Here is a 19,473-nt window from a genome sequence, read left to right on the forward strand (position 1 = left end):
ACTTCCTGGGAGAGGTAGGATTGAACGCATGATGTAGCTCCCTCACAGCCATGGGTTATACATAAAGAAAATAGTAGAATGCAGTTGCCCACCAGCTGGAAAGCAGTAGAAAAAGGTTAGTTGCTGAGAGATGGCTGTGGACACAAGTTCAGAGTGAAAATAAGGATGGAGACCAAAGGAATTGCAATTGTTTGTTCTAAAGAGGACACTGCATCCCTGCTAGAAAAAGCTAGAAAGAGGTCTGTAGTATAAAAAGGATTAGGCTGATGATGAAGAGCTAATATACACACCTACACGTTGGTGAATGCAGATAATAAAAAAACTGTTTTTGTGCGTAAGTGTTGAAGTAAGTGGTGTTGAACTGATTTGAATCTGGACCTGCTATTTTCTCCCAATTTTGTAAAATTTCAAAGCTTCAAATATAGATCAAATTGCCAAAACATCATGAAAGCAGTTTTAAGCCACCAGCAGATTAAGGGGGGAAAAAAAAATAAAAAAGAGGTTTAGTAATGCCAAGATTTTAGTAATCTTTTAAAGTCTGTAGGGTGTAGCCTAGTTGAGTTTTCCATCTACTTCATGGTAACCATAAGGACTGAAATTGTTTTATTTCCTTACTTTCACAAAACAGAGAATGAAAGAGAGCCTGATTTATAAAGACCTATTCATACATGTTCAAAAAGAGTTAAAGGCTGAAGTGGTGCTACTTGGAAGGTTGCAATTGTAAGGAGACATTTTATGGGAAGAATAAGAACAATACATTGAAGAAAGAGCAAAAATGGATTTTTGTTTCGTCTCATCTAAACCCTTTTGAAAGTTGTGCATAGGAGTTTTTCCTTATAATGTCTTCTGTGGTTATGAAAATAATAAATTGTCAGAAATTTTTGACCAGTGACCAGCTTGCCCCTTTGTTCAGATTTAGCCAACCTTCATCAGCCCTATTATATACTGGAACCACACCAGTTTTATTTCTTGTGATGTCACCTTGCTGCAACTTTCCCACAGAGTGTCATGGGGCTTCATATGTTCTTTCACCTGTTTATTTGTCACTTGTATTAAAACATCTAACTTGCATTATCAGAAGAAAAATTAATGAATGCTAAAAAGTATTAAAAACAAAACCTTTGATTTAGCGTTCAATATTCTGGATTGCTGAAATATCTTGCCTACAAAAAAAGACTGAGATGGGCATCAAGCATCTTCATTATTCTACAAGAGAAGAAATTCATTAAGTGAAGAGAAACCAGACAAAAGCCCAAAGCACAAGTGGAAAAATGCTACTTTTCTCCCAACATACGCTAAACAGAGCTTTTGAATGTTCACAAATGGTTTAGAAAACTGAATTTCCCATTCAGAATGGGGAGCTGAGGTCAGGGGCACGTTGATAAAGAGGTCAAATGAAGATTTGTACATAGGTGACACTTTCAAATGAGCAAAGAGCATGTGAGAAAGCCTGTGCTGACTATGCCATGAGTAAATAACTTCTGTAAGATTGCATCTCTTGTAAACTGGGTCAGCAGTGCTTGCCACAGGTGGAACCACCTATATGTCTGTTTAGCAAAACTGAAACCAGAGTTACCCAAATGTGAAATAAACCCAACGAGAGCTCATGTCTTTGTCATACTCCTGGAAGCCTCACTACATAAAAAAAAAAAAACAAAAACAAACCAACAACAAACAATGGAGGAAATAAATAAATAGTGCATCTTTTCCAAGTATTACATTGCGTTTGGTTTGGGTTTTATTTTGTTTTGATTTTACTTATTTCTATTTTATTTTATAAATTTAATTTTATTTTTCCACCTCCTATCAGACATCTAATTCTAATGCAGATTAGTGGTAGTGACTGTAATATGTAAAGAGCTTAAATAAATCTTCTTGTTTATTCACCCAGTCCCTGGCCATTGTATTGATTTAATTATGTACTATCCACCAAATTTTGTCCTACATGGTTTTTGTACCCACAAGGTCAGCCCTTGCTATGTTGTTTCAGGGAGTTCATCAGGATGCACCAGCAATTTTGCTTCTTAGAGGCATGGTATTACACCCACACAAGACCTGTTACTTCACAAAGCCAAGGTGGACTAGCTCTCAAAATGTATCACCATTCAACCACGACTAAGTCCTGGTGTGCCTCCTGCTTTTCACCTATCAGGTTTCACATCTGAACTTTCAGTTTACTGGTTTGCCATTTCATGTGGCCTGGTTGTTTGAGCTCTACTTCTGAGTTTCTTGGGTTGAGCTGAGTTTAGAAAAGTAGCATTATAAATAAATGGAGCCTTTAGTCATCAAAATATATACCTGGATATTAATTTTGCAATATTTCTAAGGAGTCCATTGAGTTCACTGCTGTCTTGGTCAGCCTGTGAGGCACAGATGAAATGGAAAAGCAGGCAGGACACACCTTTAAAAATGTAACGGTTTCTTGAAAATAGCTTCGTTGGCAGAGAAAACCCTTTTATTAACCAGGATGTCTGATAAAGACCAACATCCTCCCAGGCAGAGACAGGCAGCTCATATGTGCACAGTCAGGGCACACTCATGAGCTACTGGCCGTACATGGAAACCTCTGGGCTCCTGTGGCTGTCCTGCCTGTAAAAAACCACAAATGCACATTATTTTTCTCATTATGACAATGTACTGTAATTACAAAGGTGTTTTCATTTTAGGGATGGGTAGCATTTTTAGGAGCTCCATGTGGATGTGAAAGCCCAAGTTGTGGTCTAAAAATGTAAGTTCAATATTTCTGAGTAATTTTCTTCTCTGATAGTGTTTTGCATCCATACAGTAGAATTAAGGTTCTCTTAAAATTCAGAAGGAATTTTTATCTGATAGTCAATAGGTTGGAGCCCTTCCCAGGGAGCAAAACCCTTGAACTTCTTTTAGTACAAATTAAAAACTAAACCAATATAAAAGCCTCAGTGAGAGAAACAATGAAAAAGACTTCTGGGTCACCTCAGGGAAGAATGCTGTTTTATCAGTTTTTGATCATTTCATACACAGAAGTGAAGGTAACCTGACATCATGCTTTTGTAAGGGAAATTGCTCTGGAGTGTTTTGTAACCATTAACACTGACAACGGCATCTCCTCAGAGAACGGGCTTTTACCAACTGTGAGATGAGAGAGCACAGCTGGCTTGCAAGAAGGCATGTGTAGAGTGAGCTGTGTGGCAATGATTTTTTAAAGTACATTCCTTCTGTTTGCATCAAAACACTTAGTTTCCTTTAAATTAATATATGCAAATAAGCTTTGCATTTCCATTGGCTAATTCATTCTTCGACTTGTTCTATGGATAACAATCACACATGCATCCTACAGAAGTAGGCTCTAGACCTGCTACTAGTCATGTAGGACTCTGTATGGGCCCTGTTACCAATTTGGGATCGTAGTCTAAGTAAGAAAACACCTAAACCTGTGAGATAATGCATGATACACTGGCACATGCAGTTAAATGTGTCTGTGTGCCAGAGTCTGCTAATGACAGGAAACAGCATGCGTTATGGGGCTTTCAGATTTTGATGCAATTGGATTCAGGTGCAGTTCTGGCAATTAAATGAAGGAAAAGCAGTTGTGAAGTACTAGCATTTGAGTAACTGCTCTGTCACAGGCTTTGAAAACAGGAATCAGAACTGGAGAGGTATATGACCTTGAAATAACATATTTCATTTTTTTTTGGACAGATACAGAACACTACTGCATTTTTTTTTCTGTTTTTTTTGAAAGAGTTTTTTCCAACAAGGAAGTCTCAGGATGACCTGCCTGCAAGACTAAGTTTTCCTCTAGTATTTTCACTGTTTTGTATCTATCAAGTTTGGCAAAACCTCATGTGGCTGCTCAGTACTTAAGACTCAGAATCATGGAATCATATAATCATTTTGCTTGGAAAAGACCTTTAAGATCATCAAGACAAACCATTAAACTAACACTGCCAATGTCCCTGAGAACCTCATCTACATATCTTTTAAACACTTTCAGGGATGGTGACGCCACCACTTCCCTGGGCAGCCTGTTCCAATGCATGATAACCCTTTCCGTGAGGAAATCTTTCCAAATATCCAATCTGAGCCTCCCCTGACACAGCTTGAGGCCATTTCCTCTTGTCCTATCACTTGTTACTTGGGAGAAGAGACCAACACCCTCCATGCTACAACCTCCTCTCAGGTAGTTTTAGAGAGTGATAGTGTCTCCTGTCAGCCTCCATTTCTTCAGGCTAAACAGCCCTGTCTCCCTCAGCTGCTCCTCATCAGGACTTGTGCTCCAGGCCCAGGAATGTGTCCAGACGGGTTTTGAATGTCTCCAGAGAAGGAGACTCCACAACCTCCCTGGGCAGCCTGTTCCAGTGCTCTGTCACTCTCACTGTGAAGAAGTTTCTTCTCATATTTAAGTTAATCTCTTTCTCTGTAGTAGATTTGAGTATGAACATGATTCCAAATTACTTACCAAATAAGCTTGCTCTGTATTAATGACGTAGCCAATTTCCTAGAATCTTCTGAAATATCTAAATACATCTATCTGGAATAGGCAACCCACAGATTCATGCCTGTTTTCCTTGTTTATTAAAGAATAAAAGGATTATTGTCTTAAACTAGATTTTCTGATTTCCAGTGAATTACGAGTGAGGACTTAACCTTGGTGGGGTTTACAGGTCACATCTTAGTTGCCAGGATACAGATAAGAAATATTTTCTTTACGGAAATTGTCATATTACTAGTTTTTTGTAAAAGGTCCATCTCTTATTAGGTGATGTTTTCTGGATAATCCTATGCACGGGACATGACTATATGGTAAAGTCTGCTTTGGCTTTAAGAACCCACACACTTAATGCGTTGGTGGCAGTGTAATATGAACATGGATTTTAGTTGGTCAGTTTTAGGAAAAATGAGTGATGTCCAACACCTTTTATATAATTTGCAGCTGCTTTTCTCTTCCATTTGCCTTGTTGAAATATGTTGCTGAGAGGTTTGTGTCAGTATTGCTAGCCTTTCCAGTGAAGACAAAACAGTAGATGTTAGTTCTTGGTGGTGTGCAAGGACTGGACCAAACTGTCTGGCAGGCAGGCAAGCAGGGAGGTAGTCAGGAGGGCTTCTTGATGGTGCATGGGAGACAGGTGACCTTTGTGTGGTTTGTATTTGATGTTAATTGTCACTAGGTAAATGGTTGTGGAAGAGAGCGCCATGTGTATGGCAAAAAAGGGTGAAATCACAGTGCCTCCCTCTTCCTAGAGCTTCTGGCTGCTTCCTGCTCACAGTGCCCAGTGCTGCTGGCCTGAGCTCTTCCCAACACTGGATTTCCCCCTCATCAGGACCTCTAAACATGACCTAGACTGAGGAACATGGCTTAGGGGCAGCTTGTTCCTTCAAGCTCTTATTACTGGTTCTCTTTGAATAAGAAGAGAAGAGGACTCAGAGGTCCTTGCCACACCAGTGTACCTTTAGGTATCTCCTCCAGGAAAATCTTGATGGGTTTTAAGAATATCTTTGGAATTAAGTTGTGAATCACTTGTCTGAATAAGAACAAGCTACTGGAATGGTGCTGGATACCCAGTGGCAATTATTTCCCTGAGTGTTTGGTGAACACTTGACCTGAATTGCCTTTGTGTGCTCCATGAATCGAACTCGGGTCAGCTGACAGGAGTCCTGAAAATAAAGGTCATTTTAGAAAGAGTTTGCTAAAGTTCTGCAAATAGACAGAATCATCGTAAAGTTGACACTTTTAGTTTTATTTACCTGTTCTACAGAAGCCCCATGCTATCCACTTCCTCCTCAGTGATTATACTGACCCATAACATAGCCTTTTGTTGGTAGTTTCATTGCTTCTACCATTTACTAAGAAATAAAAAAAAAATAATAAAAATTTGTACATAGAAATTTACAGATTTCTATTTATAAACAGAAATTCATCAAATCAGTGGAATATTTGCTTTGTTAAAAACAAACAAACTAACAGCCTACACTGTTAAATATCCCACAGCCCTAAAACACTTTTCGATTATCGTATTTGTGTACCAATGAATTAAGTGTTACGAAGAGATTGTTTCTGTTGGTTCTGCTTTTATACTGAGTCCAGTAATGAAAGAATTGGTCAGAATGACAAATGGTAATATTGCCAGCTAATTAGATCGTCAAACTTCTGGAGTGATTTTTTTTTCATTAGTCTGAACAATGGAAAGTATCATAAAGTGTTTAAGGAGACTATAATTGATGAAATTTGTCATTAATTCATTTTTATAAAATAAATAGCATTAAAGACGTGAAACAAAACAAACGGTTGATACAAAGGAAATGAAAAAAAAGATTGCTTCAAGAGTTTTAGTGGTTCATGTCTTCTTCTGGAAGATATGTTATAGTTTCTTATATGGTAATACTGTATAGTAGCTCTTACCTGTGAATGCAGAATACAGAATCTGGGCCACCACAAAGAAAGGATAGTTTCGTGATTATCGACCCTGAAGGTCTTTGGTCCGACCTTCAAATCTGCAAAATGCTTCTTGTGTTGCTTTGGGCAAAGCAATCAAGCTCACATATGTCAAGAACTTACGCACATACCTGATTTTAATTTGTTAGCACATGAATTATCCCATGAAATGCAATTTCTGTTTTTAGAAAATGTTCCCAGGGAATACTTGTGTCAATTTTGACAATAATATTTTCCACAATTTAGGTATCAATTTGTCAAAAGAGGAGAGTGTGTAAGCTATGTTTTCAGGTTTCCTATTAAAGAAAAATAGTTTTCTCTCTTTTTTCCCTTAGGAAAATAATTTTTTTAAATTGTCAAAATCTGTCACTATCTTCTGTGTCATTCACTAAAAGTCAAGTATACATTTTCTGTCCTTCTGACATGAATCTTGTATTTCTTTATGCAAACTGTTTTTTGTGAAATTTTCACTAGGACTATGAAGGCTGATTCTACCAAAGATGCTTTTGTTAAAAGTAGTCAGAGGAAGGTCTAATTTTAAAGAAGATAAGGGCTAGGGCCAAGATACTCTGAAATGTATGAAATTCACACAATTCTTGAAATAAAAGAGCCTGACAACAAGCACTGCTGCAATTATACAGAGCTGGCCGCTGCAGGAGAACCTGCTGGAAGTGGCTACCTCACACCGTTCTCCATGGGAAAGTTCTCTGTGATGTTTTTGAGCAGGGAAGTACTGTTACCTCTAATTTTATTTCTGCTTTTAAATGGATTTTAGTTCATGTTGTGAGAAAAAGAACAACTAAAAATCTTTTTTGAAAAGTGAAATACTAAAAAATAGTATTTGCTTTTTAAAAGTCCGTGTCAACTACAAAATCTCATAATGGTTTCCTAATTTCTTTTCATTTCACTCCCTTTTCTTCATGTACATATTGCACCTCTCTGCATGACATCTTCCACTGAAAGACTTGTGTTGCTTGTATGTTTGATTTGATTCAACTTGTGGTTCTAAAAGCTCTTGATCATGTGGGGCACCCTGTTGGAAGTTGTAGAGTTTAATCAATAAATAGATGGAGGTGGGACCTGTCCTAGTCTCCTCCCTCTAGGAATATGCTTTTCTTTTCTTACTTTGCCACATGTAGACAATGACCCTTTCCATCTAGCTGCTGTAGTCCTCTCCCATTGCTCCATCAGATGAGAACAAGTGCTAGGCACTTATCTCTGAATTCTCCTCTGTGTCTAGATCTTTCTGAAATTTTCTGTTCACACCATCTTGTGTCAGAAAGAGATGAGATTGTGCCAGTCACCAGACCACCAAATACTGAAAAGATCTCCCTGCTCCAGTAGCACACTGTTTAAGAAAACAACAGGAGGAAGAAAAAGAGTTTTAAAATCTGAAAAGGAAACTAAGCAAAACTGTTTGCAAAGATAGTCAGTTGAAACAAATGGTGACTGCACTTGTAGAAGGTAGAAACAAAACCATACTTTGATCTGAACTGAAAAGTATCTTCTCATCCGACATTGCCTCAGGGCAAAATATGGTAATTCAGACATTTTGAAAGACTCAACTGTATTTCCTATGTAGCCTAATGCTGCCCCATGCTATAAATACTCTTAGCTACCTTTTCTCTCTATAGTTCCCGCTTGTATTATCACCCTGTGTTTTGCAATCTGTCACAGACATATTTGACAGTGTTTGTCTGGTTTTCCTCAGGTTATCTTAATAACAGCGCTATACAAAAGCTATACAGCCAGGCACCATCTACCACTGGGTATCTCTAAGGCATTGGAAAAGAAAGCTTGTGAAACTACTTCTGAATCCTCATGAAACAAAAACTAAGGCATATATTGTTTCTGAGCATGTATGTCAGCAAACAAAGGGAAAATGGGATAAAATTAGAAAGTCAGTATTCAGAGTATAGTCTAATTTCTAGTGAGTTGTAGATTAAAGCTATTGTAGCAATACTGTAGAATATGGTTTATTCCTTCCCCCCTGCCCCCTACTCCCAGGCACAAGAAAAGATATTTCTTCAATTACAGAAGTTTGGGAAACAATGAAATGATAAATAGGGAAAGGCTCGAGTTTCCTGTTTGAGCACACAAAACTGAAACCTTTGCACACAGAAATAGTGTTGTGTGGATTCATTTCTTGCCAGCCAGTAATTGGTGGTTTGTAGACATAATCTGATCATAATAATTGTGAATATTTGGATTGTAAATACACACCACAAGAAAAAAAACATTGGGAAGCAATTAGAAAGGCTGTGGTAGTATATTAGCATCTACTATACTGCTAGTCTATAAAGCTCTTGAAAAGGGTCAGGGGAGACAATAATTTATAACAGTAGGAAAGACAGGCTTGCATTCAGCCTCTGAGTCATCTGTTTGAAACCAACTCAGAGATATTTACTGGTAACCTTAAGAAAATACCATTTATTTGTAATGGCCAATCTGAGAGTGCATTTGAGCAACTGTCTTTTTGGTAATGTTTCATTGCAACTAGTTCTCTGACTTTTGCCTGGATGAAGTTTGGAGACAGAGGGCTAAAAGAAGACACTACTTCCAAGTCAGTGTCACACAGACAGTCACTATGCTGTGATATGTGGGAATTGGCTCAAAGTGCAGTAGGGCCTCCAGAGATTTCAGATCTTCTGTGACTACAGAAAATGTAAGAGGATTCAAGTGGGAACTCAACAACTTTTAATTAATGGATTGGTCTTGGCAACATTTATCGTCTTTTTTTCCATTATGCCATCCCCAGTGTTGAAACGTTAAGGCACAGAGAAGAGACTCGTGTTGTACATGAGATGATGCAGAAAGCTCTGTTCCTTCTCATCTTCTGAGTCAAGGAGTGTGTGTAAACAATGCTATGTCTTCTTCTCCAGAAGGCAAGGGTATGTCTAAGAGCATCAATAGACTAGGTGAGGAAAGCTGAAGGGAACTGAGACTCACTGTAAAAGCTGATAAATCCTGTGAACAAGATTTTCCAGCACTTCACAGGATGGGTACCCCAGGCAGGGGGATGTGGGCAATCTTATTCCCAGTGGGCAACCAGCTGCTTGGCTTGTGTTTCTTCTAGCAGCCTCTTTCATTGAGAGGGTAGCCAGACATACTCTTTTGCAGGCCGTGGGATCAGCAGATGAAAGTTTGTATGATCATCTAATCCTTTAAGAGTCTAGGACACCTTGTGCTGTCTCTAACACAGGTCTGGTTTCTCTTGGTGGCACCCTGACTGCTGCAATAATAGTGGGTTGTAGGATCCAGACCTGATGGTAACTGATGCTGACTCTTGAGTTATTTCTTGAGAACTACTGCTGGCACCTTTCACTACCCTGTGGTTGGAATGGGGAGGAATGGAACAAACTACCAGCTGCAGGGGAAAATAGCAAGAAATTACTCATCTCCATGAAGATACTTTGCTTTAATTCAAGGAGGTTGAGCAAGGTTCTCTTTGGTAGTTTGGTTCTGCATACTCAGTAGTCCCTTGGCAGGTGATGAGAAAGTGTTTTCAGTGTAGAAAAAGCAAGTGAGTCAAGGTGCAGGGAGAGAATTCTTTGCTTTTGGAGTCCTTGTTACCCCTCGTTACCATAAGCGAGACAAAAAGTGAGAACAGAAACCTAGGCATGGAGAGCCATTGTCTTATGCAAATGTATAGGTGCGTCTAGGAGTAAAATGCGGGTTCTCTGGTCCTCCTTCAGGATGATTACGATCCAACAGTTGGCGAACACTGTCAGTCTATAACAGTCTCCTTTTCTATTGGTAGCTTGGAGCAATTTCTGAACTGAGCTAAACAGTAACTGATGGAGTCTTTTTATGTATATAAGTGTCTCTATTTACATTCCCAGTGTAACTACAGTGACAGGACTGACAGTTCAGCCTTGACACTAACATCAGGAAGATCACCACAGATTACTGGACCCTTTTAAGTAGCAAGGAAGAAAAATGGTGCTGTAAAAATTCAATTTCCCACTGGCTAAATGACCCAGGAGGCTGCAACCCATCTGCTTACCGGAACTGCATTTGTTTTCAGAGACTGCCAGGTACTGGAATGAGAAAAAGGTGATCTCTAGGAGAGAGAAGAGAGTTTCAGCAAGAACTGAAGGAATGTGCTGGGTGTTTAAAAAAACACCCCAGACGAACACCAAAAAATGAAACACACTCACATACACAAAAAAAAGAAGCATGGGAAAAGAAAGAAAAGATACAGCTAGGTCTGTCTGTAACGATGTCGAAGAAAACTCAGTTTTGAGGCAGCTGAACATATCTTGATGTGTACCAGAGAAGGTGTCAGAAGTGCTGGTTTATTTAGATAGAACTGCTGTTGCTAGTGTCTGTAGAAAGACCTGTGAGAGAGTGCCAGATGCTAGCACTGAACAGCCAGAGAGCTCTGTAGCAGTAGATAAAATTTATTTCTCCAGGACAAAATGGAAGTAGCTTCTGGGTCCTCCTCAGCCCCCATTCTTACAAATTCTGTGCATTTGAGCAACTTGGGAGGCAAAATGAATTAGGATGTGGGAGCAGACAGTTGGGCAGTACTGTGGTCACTGTGAACTAGGGTGTTTGAGACTGCCCATAGGTGCAATGAGCCATAAAATATATTGGTCTGTATAATATAAGGATGAGCAATGCTGAGCAATGCTTGTTATGGGACCCTTAGTTTTCTTGGAGCTCCTTGGCTGCAGAGGTGGGAGCAACTGATGAGTAACAGCAGACCCAGTTTTAGCTCATCTGGCACAAGCAGGCACTACGTGTTGTCACATTGCTCTTTAAAAATGAAGGGTAATGTAATGAAGATTTACAGGGTATTTCAAAAAGATGGACCCAATTTCAAAGCAGCACTGCTGCTGTAGTTAACCTCCTGAATAACACAGACTGGGTCATGTCGCCTGGGATTCCTGCAGTTTCCCAAATAGGCTGTAGTTAAACTGCAGCGTCACTTTTACAAAGACATCTGCTCCTCCTCTATATGTGAGATTCATAGAAATAGAGAACATGCTGCTTCCACTGCTGTCCTCATCCAGCAGTTAATTTTTCTCCACTTTTTGCTGTCTTCTGTGAGTCCAGGTTTGGACAAGACTTGTTTGAGCTCCCCGCAACTGGATCTCTTTAGGACCTGGACCTGATGAAACCAGAAAAGTTTTCTTGTAGTACAAGGCTTTTTCTTCAGACAGGCTGGCTCTTCTCAGCTTTCCCTTCAGTAAGCTGATGAATCAGCCTTCTTTCTCCCCTCATAAGAGACATGTTCTCTGGCTGATGAGACACGTATGTGTCTCTTCTCTGAGCCTCTTGCAGCATTTAACTTTTTTTTTTTTTTTTTTAGCTGCACAGCAGAGGAGAGAGCAGTGAGTCCTTGTTGTTTTCCTGACCTGGAACTCGAACGCACTCTTGCTTTTTCTGTGTTGGTCCCAGCTCAGTCCCCAGGCCTGTCAGGCAACATGCATGGTGCTTCCCTGCATGGCTCCACCATTGCGGGGTGACCACAGACAAACACAGACTTCCAAAAGCTGTTTCCACACAGTGTAGGGAGTACTCCAGCACAAGTGATGAAAGCTCTGCTTTCCTATGAGACTTCCTACTAGGCAGGAAATCTTGCAGTCTCTGCACTCAGACCAGCAGCTCATTCCCTGGTTGTGACTTTTCTCTGACTTCCCAGGAGAATGAAACCCCCAGTCTTGCAAGGCTTTGGAGCTGTTGCTAGGGCAGATAAAGGTCCCCAAGAGTTGGGTGGCATACTGTGAAGACACATCAAAAAAAACAGTTTTGGCATTTCCACTGCGTTGACAGCTGGTGGGTGTTTGCTTAGTATGACTGAATCATCATGTATGGCACCAATCAACAGGCACATAGCAATTTTTAGGCCAGGCTGTCCAGCAGTAGCACGTGGCTGTTCTATGAGGCAGAGGTGAACCTCTTCTCCCTTGCCTCCAAGGCTTGTTTGTGATGCAGTGGACACACCACCAGCAGTCACCTGGTGGAAACCATTCAAGCCACCTTGAGCTCTTGTTTGAGTGAACCTGCTAGAGGATTTAAAGTTTTAGCAAGGTGCCTGGATTGCTTGTCAAGCTTTTGAGCTCAGATGCCAGGTATGAATACTGTCCAGCAAGATTAAGGTCCTCAGTTGTTCAGTTCACTCTATCTCATGGGTAACCATGAGGGTAAACTCCTAGGAGCTACCCAAGACACTGTCCAGTGGCCTGAACCAGGCAGCAGGAATTTAAACCAGCAATTATTAACAACCTAAATTCATTTGTGGTCTAACAAGAAAAAAGAACAGGATGGATAAATATTATTTGGCAAATAGTAAATGGGTGTCTTGAATCACCGCATTTTTTTATTATAGCTAAAATTCTTGTATCATAATTGTAATACCCAAAATCAATAATAAGAAATTGGATTATAAAGAAACATTGCTGTGATGTTAAATGCATTATTGGCATACTGGAATCCTTTACAATCCAATAATCATACCTCTAACAACTAGTTATTGCAAACTGTAATTTGAGAAAGTTAAGTTGTGAATAATAATTCAATACAGGACTTGATGTTTATTCTCTTATGTATAAAGATAATAGACATTAAAAAAAATTGTTTACCTGTGGCAGAAAGCCTACTGATTTTAATTTGGAATATTTCATTTTGCTGTCTTTTGTAGAACAGTTGGAGGATAATTCTGCTCTTGCTTAGCCTTGAACAAATAAGGGTAACTCCACAAAAGATATGGGCTCATTTGCATTTTTGTGCCATATATCTGAATAGTGTATATTGAATTTCCCTCTTCACATGACTATCTTCTGCTCAGCAAGCTTTATATAAGTTAGGAAGAAGCTTTCAGCTTAATCATAGATTTGTTTTGGCTCTATGCTATGGAATACTCGTGTAGAAAGGCTGCAGTTTGTTCAGTTGGCATGATCTCACCCATTTGGAATTAACATAGAGTTATCAATTGACTGAGCTTTAATCAATCGCATTTCTGCAGTTTGCCTAAGACTTTAAGCTGGCAGAGATCTAGAATCTCAAATATCACAGTCAAGAGTTTTTAATGCCTCAGATGCTGAAATAAACTAGTGTGTGACTTTCAGAATGACATCTTTTTAAAGTTTACCATACTTTTATTGTTAGCAGGATTACTGTTTGCTCTCTTTCTTATTTAATTCTTTTTGCATTGTTTTGAAAGCTGAAGAACTGTCAGACTTGCCATAGCCAGAACCTTAGATACCTTTAGATACCTTTATTTGATTAAACATTTTTCTATTTTTCATGTATCCCAGCCTATCTCCAACATAAGAAGACAGAAGAATTAATATATATTCTTTTTCTCTTGATAAATAAACTTCCCAGAAAATAACCCTTCAAGAAAACTGATATTCGATTTTTTTTTTTTGTTATTTATCCTCTAAAGCATTGTATAATCCAATTGTTTTTCAACAGCAGTCATCAGAAATTCACTTCTGTAATGGTAAAGGGGGAACATTTTTTATATGCAAAACAACCTTCTGCATAGTGCTTCTAAAATGAACTTAATACTGCACATGTACAGTGTTCTTATTTTTATGACTATTCAGATTAGGTGAATTAAAGATGCCTGTTTTGTTTAATACAAATGCTTATTTGTAACTCCTATATAGCACATAGTCTCAGAAGAGTGTTTTTACCTCTGTTAAATGGTTTATGAACTTTTTTCTTCAGTTTCTCTTATTAAATAGGAAGTGTCAGAAAAACGTCTTGAGTTTTGTTCCCAAACAAAGAAAATGAAATTGTCTTTTCCCATTCAAGTGTAAAAGTAATTTCCACAGACAGAGGCAATGACTTCGAAAACTGAGGTATCTCAATTTTTGAAGTAGCTTTTCTAAGTCATCCTACTAGTACATTAACTTTCTATCCATCTTAAAAAACTCCAGTCTTTAGAGTTGTCTGGAAGTGCTTTCAATGAGCACGGCATTAAGGCTTTTTGGGACCAGGGAACACCTGAAAGTCTGGTTAGCTGTGCAACTGCTAATGTGCCCTTAAACAGAGAACAATATTAAAGCAGTGTGCTAGTCTGTTATTTTAGAAATGCTTATTCATCTTTACAAAAATCTTACTAAAGGTTAAAAGAAATGTTGGTGAGATCTTAGATTACTAGATCCATTAACAATGAAGGGAACCCAGGTCCCCTCCGGCTGTCTGAGCTCTAGCTGACTGAAGAGTAATTACCTTTTAAGCCAGTAATGGTAAATGCCTTGGAGTCTGCCTAGTGAAAGGGCAGAATGTTTTTTTATGTCTGCTGATCCTTGCAATCCCTACAGCTGAGACAGGAGATAAACCTGATTTGCTTTACCAACACCTGAGTGCATTACCTGAAACCTGTAGCCTAGTAGATTCTTGAGTTCTTTGTGCTGGAAGGACAGTCCATGGTCTGAAAAGTCCTGACCCTGATGCGTGCTGTTGTCCAGGACAGTCCGCTCCACAATGTGGAAAGAGAAAACTTGGAATCCAGAATCTTCACCAATATCATGATCTGTGCAAAATCAATCTGTTCTCACACATACTCACAAAACAAACAAATAAAAACCAAACAAGCAAACAAGCCCCCAAAGAAACACAAACAAAAAGGCAATAAGCTATTTGGCACCTGAGGAAGCTGACACTCCTTATGTTTGTGTTTTTCTCACCACCTTAACGTGTTTCTGTCCATTGAGTGTCCACAGGCTTATGTTTAGACTGTTGCATTCCCAGGGAAATACACTGCCATTTTTATTCCCTCTTTATGCCACAAATAAAGGCATTTTGATATGATTTGTTTTATTAAAATGGTTACATCCAAGCAATTTCCTTCTGAGAAGGAAAGTGAATGTTTGTATGGGCAAAACAAAGGCAAAACACAGTGTTAAATAAATGGCAGGTATTATACATCTCTACAGTGAATCTGGAAGTGGTTGCAACTTGGTGCAAAGCAAAATGGCTCAGCTCAGTTCTCACAGGAACAAGTACAGTGCATCTAGAGTATAACAGCTCATCTATGCAAAATTCGCAAAGCAAAAGTCAGTCACTGATAGTTTTGTGGTATTGGAAGGGACTAAAGGGTGAATCTCAAAGCCGAACTTGGCAAGATATCTAACAAGACTAGAGCAATTAAATACATTTTTTGTTTGTGTTCGGATTGTGTTTCATTTAACTTTACAACTTGCCAATAGAACCGACAGTAAAAATCCTCATGTTAAATCCCATTTCACCTGTTAAACAAGAAAAGAGGTGAACTTGACTGGAGGGAGTAATGATCTACTGAGGGAATGCGGACATGTACTGACAGCAAGGTTTTCATGAAAATGTTAAATGTATAGACTCCACAAACTGTGAGAGATTACATTAAGTCCAAGTATAGCTCCAAGAAATCAGGTTTTTTGTGGAGTCCATGGCAGGCTAGTGACACATTGTATTATGTAGGGAGCTTTGATAGGTAGAGGGGATTAATTTCAAACAGAAAACCTTCCCCTTTCATATGGGGCTGCATATCTGATGTTGTTGTCAAGAGTGACATCAAAAGGCCTTGGCTGTCTACTGAGCTGCCAATTAATAATCCTTATATTTGCAAATGTGCTTTTAATAGTTATGCTATGGGTGGAGAAGAACAGGAAAAAGAACCTGAAATTCAGGGACATTCAGGCAAACTCTTAACATTGATGCCATTGAATCCAAGTGAGGTGTTGGCTAGCTGGCCAAGAAGTAGAAAAGTTCTTGAATTGTATCTCAGCTTCTAGCAAGTTAGCTGATAGCTCTTAAAAGGTCACAGTCTTCATCTGTCAGAAGGCTTGAAACGTGACATGGTTAGTCTCATGCATTACAGTCCCTGAGAAACAGCAAACAGTGTGGGGAACTGAAGGTAGTCAGGCCTGTAGCAACAGAGGTAACACCAGTTGGAAAACATAGAATATGTAGAAGAGAACCATCTGAAAAACAGACTGGTTCAGTGATTTCCTTCTGGCCTCAGAGACTTACTTTAGTCTCCTATTTAGAACAATTGAATGAATTAAAATTGTTTATTCATAAAACACAGATTATCAGACATTGGATGAGGGCAAGGTACACTGGACTCATAGATAAAACAAGAGGAGCAGCTTCAGGGCAGGACACCAAGACTGCAGCTGTTGGATATCCATCAGTTTTTCTGCATGGATGCTGAACTTGCATCAACCTTGTTCCCCAGTAATTGCTGAAAATGGCAGCTCCTGTCTTTAGGCAAATGGGAATGATATTGCAGGAGAACGTTGCCATCAGACACAGAAACCTTTACAAAAAAGAAGGTACAGTTTTTACAGTGTGTTAGAAAAGGTCTTTCTGAAATAGCTTGAAGGTCTGAGTTCAGATATGTAATGGAAGGTGCAACTTTAAGTCAGAAAGGATGTTTCTGATGCAGAAAATGTCAACGTTCTGGGAAACCTCACTGTGCTTGCCTGAAACAGGCTGTAATTCCTCCTGCAAATGTATGATAGAGTGAACTGATTTATTTTTTAGCCAGATTATCAGTTTCTCACAGTGTATGTTTTCAGGTCTTCAGTGCAATATTGTCAGCAGAAGTTGACATCTTGTAGGCATTTGACATCGAGCCATCTTTCACAGCAGTGTGATGTTGGACCTCTTTGTGATCTGTTAGGTCACCCTTACGAGTTTTGGCCCTATCTACCTACATACGTGGCCCTCACAGCATTAATAAGTTTTGCTGGGATTCCAGGGGAATAGAAAATGACTCACTTTCTGACCAGTCTGTTGGTCAAATGCATTAAAAAGCTGACACGGCCCTGGTATTTACACTTCTCTGATGGCTCCAATGTCATCACAGGTATCTCCAATGTCAGGATGTCTGGTCGTGGTCTTGAATCCAGACTGTTGGCATCCTAGTAGAAGTACTGCTGTATTATCTGCTGTGTTATATGACATGATTCTTTCCTTGTTAGAGAGCCGGTAAGAATATATGTCTTTGTACCATGATTTTGTATCATTATAACTAGACTCAAACACATCTTTATTAAACAAATTAGAAACTATTACCAGCAACAAATTTTTGCCCATGAGAAAGAAGTTTATTTATTCATGTAGCGTAAAAATCTGTGGTTTGGAATTCATCAAACTCTTGGAAAGTGTTTTCTGCATCCTGCTGGTGGTGGAAGCATTTTTCCTGCAAAAAGCTATCGAGATGCTTGAAGAAGTGGCAGTCGGTTGGCAAGACGTCAGTTGAATACAGTGGATGAGGCAAAACTTCATAGCTCAATTGGTTCAACTTTTGAAGCATTGGTTGTGCAATATGCGATCGAGCATTGTCGTGGAGAAGAATCAGGTCCTTTCTGTTGACCAATGCCAGCTGCAGGCGTTGCAGTTTTCAGGGCGTCTCATAGATTTGCTGAGCTTACTTCTCAGATGTAATGGATTTGCCAGGACTGAGAAAGCTGTGGTGGATCAGACTGGCAGCAGACCACCAAACAGTGACCGTGACCTTTTTTTGTTTCAGGTTTGGCTTTGGAAAGTGCTTTGGAGATTCTTCTTGGTCGAACCACCGAGCTGGTTGTCGCTGGTTGTTATAGTAAATCCACTTTTTGTTGCACATCACAATCCGATCAAGAAATGTTTTGTTTGTTTTTGCGTAGAATAAGAGAAGACAAGACTTCACTTTTTTGGTTTTTGGTCAGCTCATGAGGCACCCACTTACTGAGCTTTTCCACCTTTCCAATTTGCTTCAAATGTCACATGACCATGTAATGGTTGACATCGAGTTCTTTGGCAGCTTTTTGTGTAGTTGTAAAAGGGTCACCTTCAATGATTTCTCTCAGTTGGTCATTGTCAACTTCCACTGGCCAGCCACTATGCTCCTCACCTTCAAGGCTCTCACCGCCTTTGCGAAACGTCTTGACCCACCACTGCACTGTGTATTCTTTAGCATTTCCTGGGCCAAATGCATCGTTGTTGTTGCAAGTTGTTTCCGCTGCTTTACAACCCATTTCAAACTCAAATAAGAAAATCACTCAAATTTGCTTTTTTCTAACATTATTTTCATAGTCTAAAATAAACATAAAATAAAGAGCAAGTAACAAGTCAGTAGCAAAAAATGTAAAGCAAGAAAAGAGCATTAAAATGATGCATAACATAACCACATTTATATAAGAATGTATTCTAATATCTAATGGCAAATTTCAACAATGGTAAAACTGCAATTACCTTTGCACCAACCTAATAGATAAGATGCAGTAAGAAGTTAAGTTCTATGTTTAATATCCATGCTGGTAGGTAGTCTGGATGAAGTGGGTTACACAGATCTTTATAATCTATTTGTGCAGTACAACTTCTTTGTTTTGTCTTTACTGCCAATATATTTGCTATAATGCACAATAATACTATTTGTAAGCCATCAGACTGTGATTACATAGCTTTGGTCTGGTCCTTCCAGACAAACCAGCTGCATTTATTTCTTAGCAGGCCAGATGAAAGTTACTGTGACTAGACAAGAAATCTTTTTACAAATTCTTGCCTATACATACTGTTTCAATTGTAGAAGGACAACCAAAATTTACTTCATAAAGTGCACACAAGACCAGGTGAACTTATCATGTTTATTAACATTTTCACAGGTATGCAGGCTCCAAGATGGATGAATATATGTATTAGTAGAACAAGAGTGAGTGTACAAACAAATAGGACGCTTACTTCTAGTGTAGGTGACTCTTAAATACTACTGAGACAACATTTGTGGAGATCTGTTCCACTAAAGTTTGCTGATAAAAAGGGCTACAAGGGCAATATAGTTAACTACAGGTGACAGCAAGAGAAATTAAGGAGAAAATGCCATAAACCAATAAATTAGTAAAAAACCAGTAGGGAATCCCTTTTAACTAACCCACCATTCTTACTCACATCTACAGGACATACAAGTGTAGCGAGTACACTGGACTACACTTCTATTTCCTCCTTTCATTAGTTCTGTTTCAATCTGATAATTCTTCATAAATATTTAGGCATGTTCTATGGGGACAATTTGCAAAGTGAAGCGGACAATCACAGGCCTGCTTTTCATTTATTTTTGGGAAATTGTTGCAGAT

The sequence above is a fragment of the Nesoenas mayeri genome, assembly GCF_963082525.1.
Source record: "Nesoenas mayeri genome assembly, chromosome: Z".
Classification (NCBI taxonomy): Eukaryota; Metazoa; Chordata; class Aves; order Columbiformes; family Columbidae; genus Nesoenas; species Nesoenas mayeri.